We start from the raw sequence: 8,106 nt of genomic DNA on the forward strand, positions 1-8,106 counted from the left end.
CCCCCCCGACCCTGCCCGGGGGTCGGCAGAGCCCGCCGCCCCCCCACACACCCCGGGGAGAGGGGGAGCCGGTGGCCGGGCACTTCTGCACCGACTTGATGGGAAATAGCTGCGTGTCAGTGGTTTCGCAGCCTGAGCGCGGCCGTGTGAGAGTGGGAGGCTCATTCGTGAAGGGTTAACGGAAAGGAAGGATGCGGGCGCTGGTGCTAGGCGAAAATCGGTAGAGGCATTCTCAAATTCAATTAAATTTCAGGGTTGGTTTTTTTTTTTCTGCGTACCGGCTAGTTAGAGGCCAGGCTCTCAAACCTTTGATTGACACACCGTCTCCAACTTCCAGAAAAAGAAGTAAGCAGTGAAGTAGAGGTCATAGTCTGGCTGAGGACCTTAACTTGTGCCTCTACTAAAGAAACACGGAAACACCAACAGTACTAGTTTACTGCTACGGGGTCTCCAGAGGCGCTCAATCCGTTGTCTTTATTTAAAGAGCTTAATCTTCTTCCTTTCTTCGCTGCACTTCCTCCTCCGCTGCAGGCAGCCTCAAACAGGAATGAACATGTGAACCGCAGTGGCCGCTCACGCTCCTGATAAGGGGTGGCAGAAACAGCACACACATGTCAAAACAGATGTTACGTAGTTGATATAAGTATCCACAGCAACCCCATTAATATTTAAGCTTTCCAGTGGCACATATCTACTCCTCTTTCTTTGAATTGTAAATTGAGTTAGTTAATCCTTCATTTACTACTTGTTTGCATTTCCCTGGTTTGATATGCAAGTGTTCATACTCTTCATTTTTCTCCCCCCGATGTACTCGTTTACAGCCGAAGATGTACAGCATGCCTTTCGCATCGGCTGGGCCTCCGGCACCGCGCTTAGATTTACACTCCGCTGACCTTCGTCACTTGAGTAAAATATTTGAGCGCCGCTACTCAAGTTCCAGGAAGGTAAACCGTGCCCGTTCCACTGGGAGGACGTGGTCCAGCCGGCTCAGCAAGGCCCCCGTCCCACAAGCGCTCGCCCGGGAGCTCCGTTCGCTTGGCACGGGCGGGCAGCGGCACGGCTTGCGGCCGCGGAACCGCACGCGTGCATCGCGGCTGGTCGGCTCGAGGCTTTAAGCTGGGGATTTGGACAATAAACTATGAAAATTACTGAACTCCTCTTCCTGACGTACTTTTTGTGATCCACTAAGAAGTATTGTTATAATTCTGTGCCCTCTAGTGGCGCTTAAAATCATCTATTAATTTAAATAATAGTGAGGAAAGCAGCCTGTGAGCACAAATGGTATGGGCCAATATTGAAAAGTAGCCCTAGATGCCAGGACAGCCAGAAGCAAACAAAAGTAATTCTCTTACTAATGAATGAAGTATTTTATTTTTGCAGTGTATGACCAGAAGTATTTTCCCACTTATTCTCTTTTATTAAATAATGCTTTAAAAAGTACGTATTATGAGAAGAGATTGATGGTAATTAATCTAATTCCTACTTGTTAATATGTCCGATAACCAGGGCATGGTAGGCTGGTTGAATGCCAAGTAGATCATTAGCACCCAGGCAGAGGGGCTGTACTATCTAAAAAAGCCAGTCCTCCTGTAAGTATTTATTGCAAAATACGCGTCTCCATTGATACAACAACAAATTCCCCTGATGTTTTGGCTTCGGACTACATAATACCTGGAGAGGTGAGTCGTGTGAAATTCTAGTGTGTCCGCGTGGTCGAAGGTCGCCCTGGGTTCAGGTGTCAGTAAGAGGATCTACTTGACGAAATCTCCAAGGCCAGAACATCCCAAGGAATCTTGACTTCTCGAGGCTGCAGCAGGTACAGTGTATCCCACCTGCAGGTGGGACAAGGAAAATGGCACGCCAGCGTGCGCCTGAGGAGTAGCCATTACTGTGCTTTATGGCAAATGCCAACGACATATTCCTCCAAAATTGTAAATCACGGGTTTTAAGATCGCGTTGCGTTATTCCAGATGTATACATCACATGTTATCTATCCTGACTTGTGGAAGGGTCAGCTGGTACATACAGTCTCTTCTGATCAGGAACAAAATGTTACATGTGTTTGGGATTTTCAGGGTTTTCTTTCCAATGTGTTACTTGCGATGGGTTGTCTTAAATCAGTGTTTCTGGGTTTCGCTTTAAGAAAAAGGAGGAAATAATTTAAACAGCAGCGATATTCCCTTGTCCCCTTATTTACAATAAAATACGCTCTTGCAAGAGAATGTAAGCTTCTTTTCTAAGACATTTACTAAGGCAATTCTGGGGTTGGCCACACTAGAAGTTAAAGCAGGCCTTCACAAGGGCTACATTTGCAGGTAAATGAGAGGAATACTGAAATGCACTGGTGTAATCAGGACACAGGGTGGGTATTAATAGAAGAACCTTGTTACGGGGCAAACCCAAGAGGAATCCAGAGCAGAGCAGTGGCGTTGGAGGGCAGCGGCCGGAGTTCGGGCTGGCCGGGTCGCTGCCTCGCTCTGTGCCGCCAGCCCAGCTGGAGCTGGAACCTGCCCACATCAGGTCCAAAGTACCTACGCGTGTGGTTGCCTCAAGCCACGGACAGATGCCCACCGAGCTGCTGAAAACCAGCGGGGTGTACCTATCTGCAGCTTTTAGCGTTTACGTGGATTTGAAAAAGCTTGTCTCTGTGCCTCAATTAGGTATCCGTCGCAGGGGGTGGTAGCAATTTGTTGGTAGCGGGAGTGATGGTTGGCACGAATTCGTGGAACGCTGTGAGACGCTCCGCTGCCGCAAAGGGGGACCGGTACAAATCACGTCCATAGAGTGGCTGTTTGAAAGAGAAAAGCAGCCGGCGTGCGAGCTGGAGGGGCCTTTTTAGCAACGCTTCGCAAAGGTCAGCTTACCGCGGTGTCATGTTTTGAGTTCATTTGAGTTGCTTGTTAATAACCTTTTTTTTGGTGTTATATAATACCGTGAGGTACCAGCTATGCTCTAGTTTTGCATCTCTTTGTAAGATTTTTACCTTTCTGCCTAAGTCTACGGAGGAGGGGATATACATTGCTATTCTTGGTGCCGAGCACGCGAGAGTCAGGAGTAAGTTTTCAAAGCACTTAGGTGTTAGGAACAATTCATTTGCTGTGCGGACCTGTTGTGGGGCCTGTGATACATGCTGTGCATCTCCAGGAAGCCCTAAACTGAGCATCACTATTGCATAACAAATCATTAGCAAAATGTCAGATGAGGCGAACAGCATGTTAGGATGCATATTACAAGCTGTCTAGTCAGCACATGTAACATGCCAGCAGCTGTAGTGGGGCTCTGATATTAACATTGCAAAATGTTGGAATATTATATGTATCTTGCATTAATATTCCAAAATGTTGGAATATTTTCCTGCAAGCTTTTTTCACACAAATGGAAGAAGCAAGTCTCTCAGTAGCACGAGGCATCCATGCACCGAACACAGCAGAAAGGACTGCCCAACCTTCCCGGTGCATTCTTCATGAGGTCCCTTAACCTTGAACTCGAGGGAGTACCTTCAAAAATAATTTAGTTTGGATGTCACTTTTATGTGTTGATCTCGCTGTTAGACTGCTACGAGGTTGCTAACCCTGAGGAAGACCTTTCTCCACAACGAGCTGTCCAGAGCCCAGACTTTTATTCCAAGCAGACCATGGCCAACACCGATAATCACTCGGGGTTACTACCAGCACAGGCTAAATTTTAATCAGCGTACGAGACGTGAACGGCTCACTCGCAGTACCTGTGCCTCCTTGGCCGGAGGTACGCCAGAAACACTTCTGCCTGGCTATTACATCTGTAAGACCCAGGGCCAGTTCCCAAACTGTTTGTAGTGGACCCCTTCCTCTGGCAGGAGCTGTTTGCCAGGTTTGGCCTCCTCTCCTTGTCTGGTCCAGCTCAGCAGCAGAAATTCCTGGCTTTGCTTCTGTGCTGTCTGGCTGTCCCAGCAAAATGTTTATTTTGCTTCCCTACATCTAGCATTTCCTCTCACGCATCAGATATTCACCCCTGATAAGAGAATTAATTGATTCCGTTGATTCCTACTTAACTAAACATCTAAACATCACTCTCCGTTAATAAGGCATGCCTCTCTGTAAAGTCATTGCCAGACCCCAACACCCTCTCTCGTAAACGGCTCTTCTGTTCATCTCTTACTTTCTTTTTCGTTTTCTAATTGGGGTCTTGTGGGTTTTTTAAATATTGTGTGATGCTTTTCTTTCTTCCTTCCTAAGCCTCCTCTCTCTGTGATTCAGCTGTCTGGACTCTGGAGCAAAGTCTGGTGACAAAACAAGACCATATGTCTTGAATGGTGCCAGCCCTTCCACAGGTGCAGGCCCTGCTCCATAGACCATTCCCACTCTCTCATCTAGCAAAACCAAAGCATTTGAGCATTAAAAAAAAAAAAAAAAGACAAAAAAAAAGAGTCTATACTGAGAACTGCAGAGCAGTTTACCATACACAAGCTGGGAATATAATATAAATATAATAGAATATGAAATATATTTTCAGATAGAAAGGTTTCGTTTCTCAAAATATTTGGACTTTCAAAATCATGTTCCCCCAAACACCTAGAAGTTTTGGAGAAAACATGCCAATCAAAAATGTTAATGTTTAATGCAGTCTTTTGTAGCCAAACGCAGTTTCTAAAGAAGAAAAGAGGTCTTTGGGATCCTTGGGATGTTGTCTTCAAAATTGCTTGTTTTCAAGGAGAAGAGTGCAATCTGGCTAGCTTGCAAGTCTGCAGTTCCTTCCAGCAGGGATGGTAACAACCCACAGCAGACCTGAAGAAACACGGCAAGGTCAAAATGTGACTGCTTAAGAATTCAGCAAGAGGACATTCTTTTTTTCCGGTTTCCAGTGTAGGAAACAAGTAAGGATTTTGTTGTTGTTGTTTGGATTTGTTTCTGGTTTCTTTGGGTGTGGAGGAAATATTCTGTGAAAGCTCGGCTTGATCCCTAGAGTTCACAAAATTCCTTTAAGATGCAGCAATATATAGTCTTAGTTTATGCAGTAGATCATCTGGAGAGGTACCTGAAAGGAGCCGGTGGCTGATATTTCTATGTATCTCACTACGAGCTTTTCCTTTAGACTACAGTGACCTTCATTATTTACCAGACAGAACTTCTGGCCATCTCCTCTCTCCCCTTCCCTGCACATCTCTTCCACTTGTACTAGAGCAGCTCGGATTTTGAAAATTGCTATTCAGCTGAGGCCTAATCTTGGAAGCACTGCAATTTTTGACATTAGTATTTCAGAATCGCCTAAAACTTTTCTTCTGAAAATACCTAGAAGCCCAACGGTCTTCACTTGAGCCAACTGGAGCATGATTTGCATTTATGCTGTTTGTTTCCACAAACTTGTAGATACGGGAGGTGCGTTCACCTTTCCTCTCTCTGGCCAAATAAATTCAAGAAAGAGAGCCAACCGCTTCAGCTGCTCTTACCTCAGGATGCTTGTACTTGAGAAATGCTGAACATCTCTAGGTGTTGCTCCTGGGCAGCAGATCTGTGCTGAGGCTGGAGGGAGCACTCCGACAGCTGGCCACCAGGACAGGTTGGCAGCATCACTAATCTCACGTGCGGGGGACAAGAGGAGATACCGTCTGCATGTTTCTGGCCAGTATAAAAGGTTCCTTGTTTGGTGCCCTGGCGTCAGTGACCCTCATATGGAGGTGCCTATAGGCTTCATGCGTTACTGAGTTGGCCTAGCCTTGACAGAGGAGTCTGGGTTCTGCTCTTGGAATAGGACTTAAAATTTTAGGGGCTAAAGCACAGAGTTTCCTAGCATCTAAAGTCTCTGTTGAGATCTAGGAGTGATAGAATATTCTCAAAAGATCATCAGCTGTTCATCTTGCATACAAATGCTCTTGTGTCTTAGGCTTTATTCATAGCATAAATACAGGACTCAAAACTAAATGACTGTAATTCATTGTAACTGGAGTAACATTCTTTCTAAATTAGATGGTTAATCACCAACCTAATATATTCTGCAGGTACATTTTAAAATAAAAAATAATTTACTGCCATTTTTCATAAAAAATATAAAAATATTTGGCCTTTTCGATGTGCCTGTTCAAATAATTTGACAGCATCTATTATCCTCAAAGGATTTGAATCAGACGTGCCCTCTGAGTTACCCAAGTGACATAAAGAGAACTTACTCATCATCTAGAGGCACCACAGAAGGCTGGAGCAGACACGAAGTCTGACAGCGTGTGCTTCCATCGGTGTACCAGAGGACAATTAGTCGTTGGAAACCTTTTGTAGGAATTGTGTGCTTGGGGCTCCTCCTTTCTGCTGGTGCATTCCTGTTGACCTCAGTGACACTTATTCCTGTCCTTAGGTGAACTGTAAAGGCGGAGGGGAGAGTGTCTAAGGTCAGTAGGGCCCTCAAGAGCTCCTGTTGGATGAGTCGGAGCTGTTGGAACCGTAGCACATCAGAAAGGAATTCCTTAGGCTTCTACAGGCGTGGTTAGGCACTTGACTTACCCATGTTCTTGAATCTCATCCTAAAGCAGGCACTTCAAAAATCTCCGTCAGTGGAAAGATGAAAATCAAGAAAACAAAGGCTAAGAGGAATACAGGCAATCCAGTGAGGCTGTAAGACCACCACAATAACGAGACAGAGTTTGCAACAACAGCTAAGCAGGAATCATAAACATGGGGAATAAGATGACAGAGAACAGGGATTTTTCCCGCGCAGCTGGAAGGGGTGGTCTAAGAGCTGTATTCCTAGAGAAAGCCTGGAGGTAGTTATTTCATTTCAAAAGAGGAATAAAATAGAAGCTGTGATGTATCTAAAGCTCTCTTGTTTTATGTCTCCACAGATATCATCGTCTGCAAGGAAGCCTATGAGTCGAAAGTGATTTTTAATATCCTTGCAGGGTTGGGGAGAGGATGACTAAATGCCATAGGCCAGGTTTACTAGGGGAGTGTTTACGTGAGAGGCAAGTTGTGCAAATACAGATATAAGGCAAACCCCACAGCCTTTTACCATGAGGGTGGTCGGACACTGGTGCCCATATAGGTTGTGAAATCTCTGTCCTTGGAGGTTTTCAAAGCTTAGCAGGCCTCAGACAACCTGACGTTAACTTTGACGAGAGCCACGCGTTGGGCAGGTTGGAGTAGATGACCTCTAGAAGTTCCTTCCAACCTAAATTATTCCATGAGTCTAGATGACCTAGGGCAATGAATACTTTATGACTTAGCCTGTGAAATAAAACCCCATTGATAAGTTTGACCTGGTCAATACTGTAAGGACCCATATGCATCTGTCACTGCTGATACTCTGCCCCCGCTGCAAAATCACAAGCCTTATGTGCAGGGGGGCAGAGGGTTGAAAGGATAGCAGTGGTTTCTGCCTTTGCTGTAACCGGTCCTCCGACTGCTTCTCTAAAAAGGGGGAGGACAGGAGAATGAGTAGCACAGTCCCACGCGAGCAGAACCGTGAGGAGAAGCGCGGGGCCGGGTGCCTGCCCTGTCTCCACCGTGGGTCCCACCGCTCTGCAGCCCATTGGCGTCCCTTCCCTTTTCCCAGCCCTCCCTGCCGTAGCAAACAGCCTTCCTTTTCTCATCTCTTGCTTTTCCCCGTGAGGTGGTTTGAACTTGGCTGAAGTTTTTTGCAGCAAGGCCTCTCAGTGTCAAGAGATTATGGGTGGTTGGTTGCAAACCTTATTTTCCCCGAATAAAAAGGCAGCATTTAAAAAATGTTGTTTTTTAAAAGGGAGTAGCTATTTTAGTTGCCCTACATAACAGACCATTTTAAGAAAGTGTGGAGTGCTCCTGGTTTGAAAATCATGTTTCTGTTAGCATTTCCCTACTAGGATGTTGAAATCTCTAGTCCTTTTTGAAAATCTTGACCAAACTTTGCCTCCGGTTAATAGGACATTCACATTAAACCCATTTAGGTTGTTTAATTGAAGCAGGGGTCAAATTCTGCCCCTATTTTGTTATTCTGCCTGAAGATTTTTATTCTGCGGGGATGTTCATTGGCTCCAGCTAATGAGAAGAAGAAAATAACCGGCTCAAGTTGATGATACCATAAATGCTTGGAATGAAAATTAAACATTATTATTAGCAACTTTCAGCAGGGTTTAAAGTGTTGAAATTTAACCTTGCCATGTGG

Source organism: Haliaeetus leucocephalus, unplaced genomic scaffold, assembly GCF_000737465.1.
Source record: "Haliaeetus leucocephalus isolate CR32 unplaced genomic scaffold, Haliaeetus_leucocephalus-4.0 Scaffold195, whole genome shotgun sequence".
Taxonomy (NCBI): Eukaryota; Metazoa; Chordata; class Aves; order Accipitriformes; family Accipitridae; genus Haliaeetus; species Haliaeetus leucocephalus.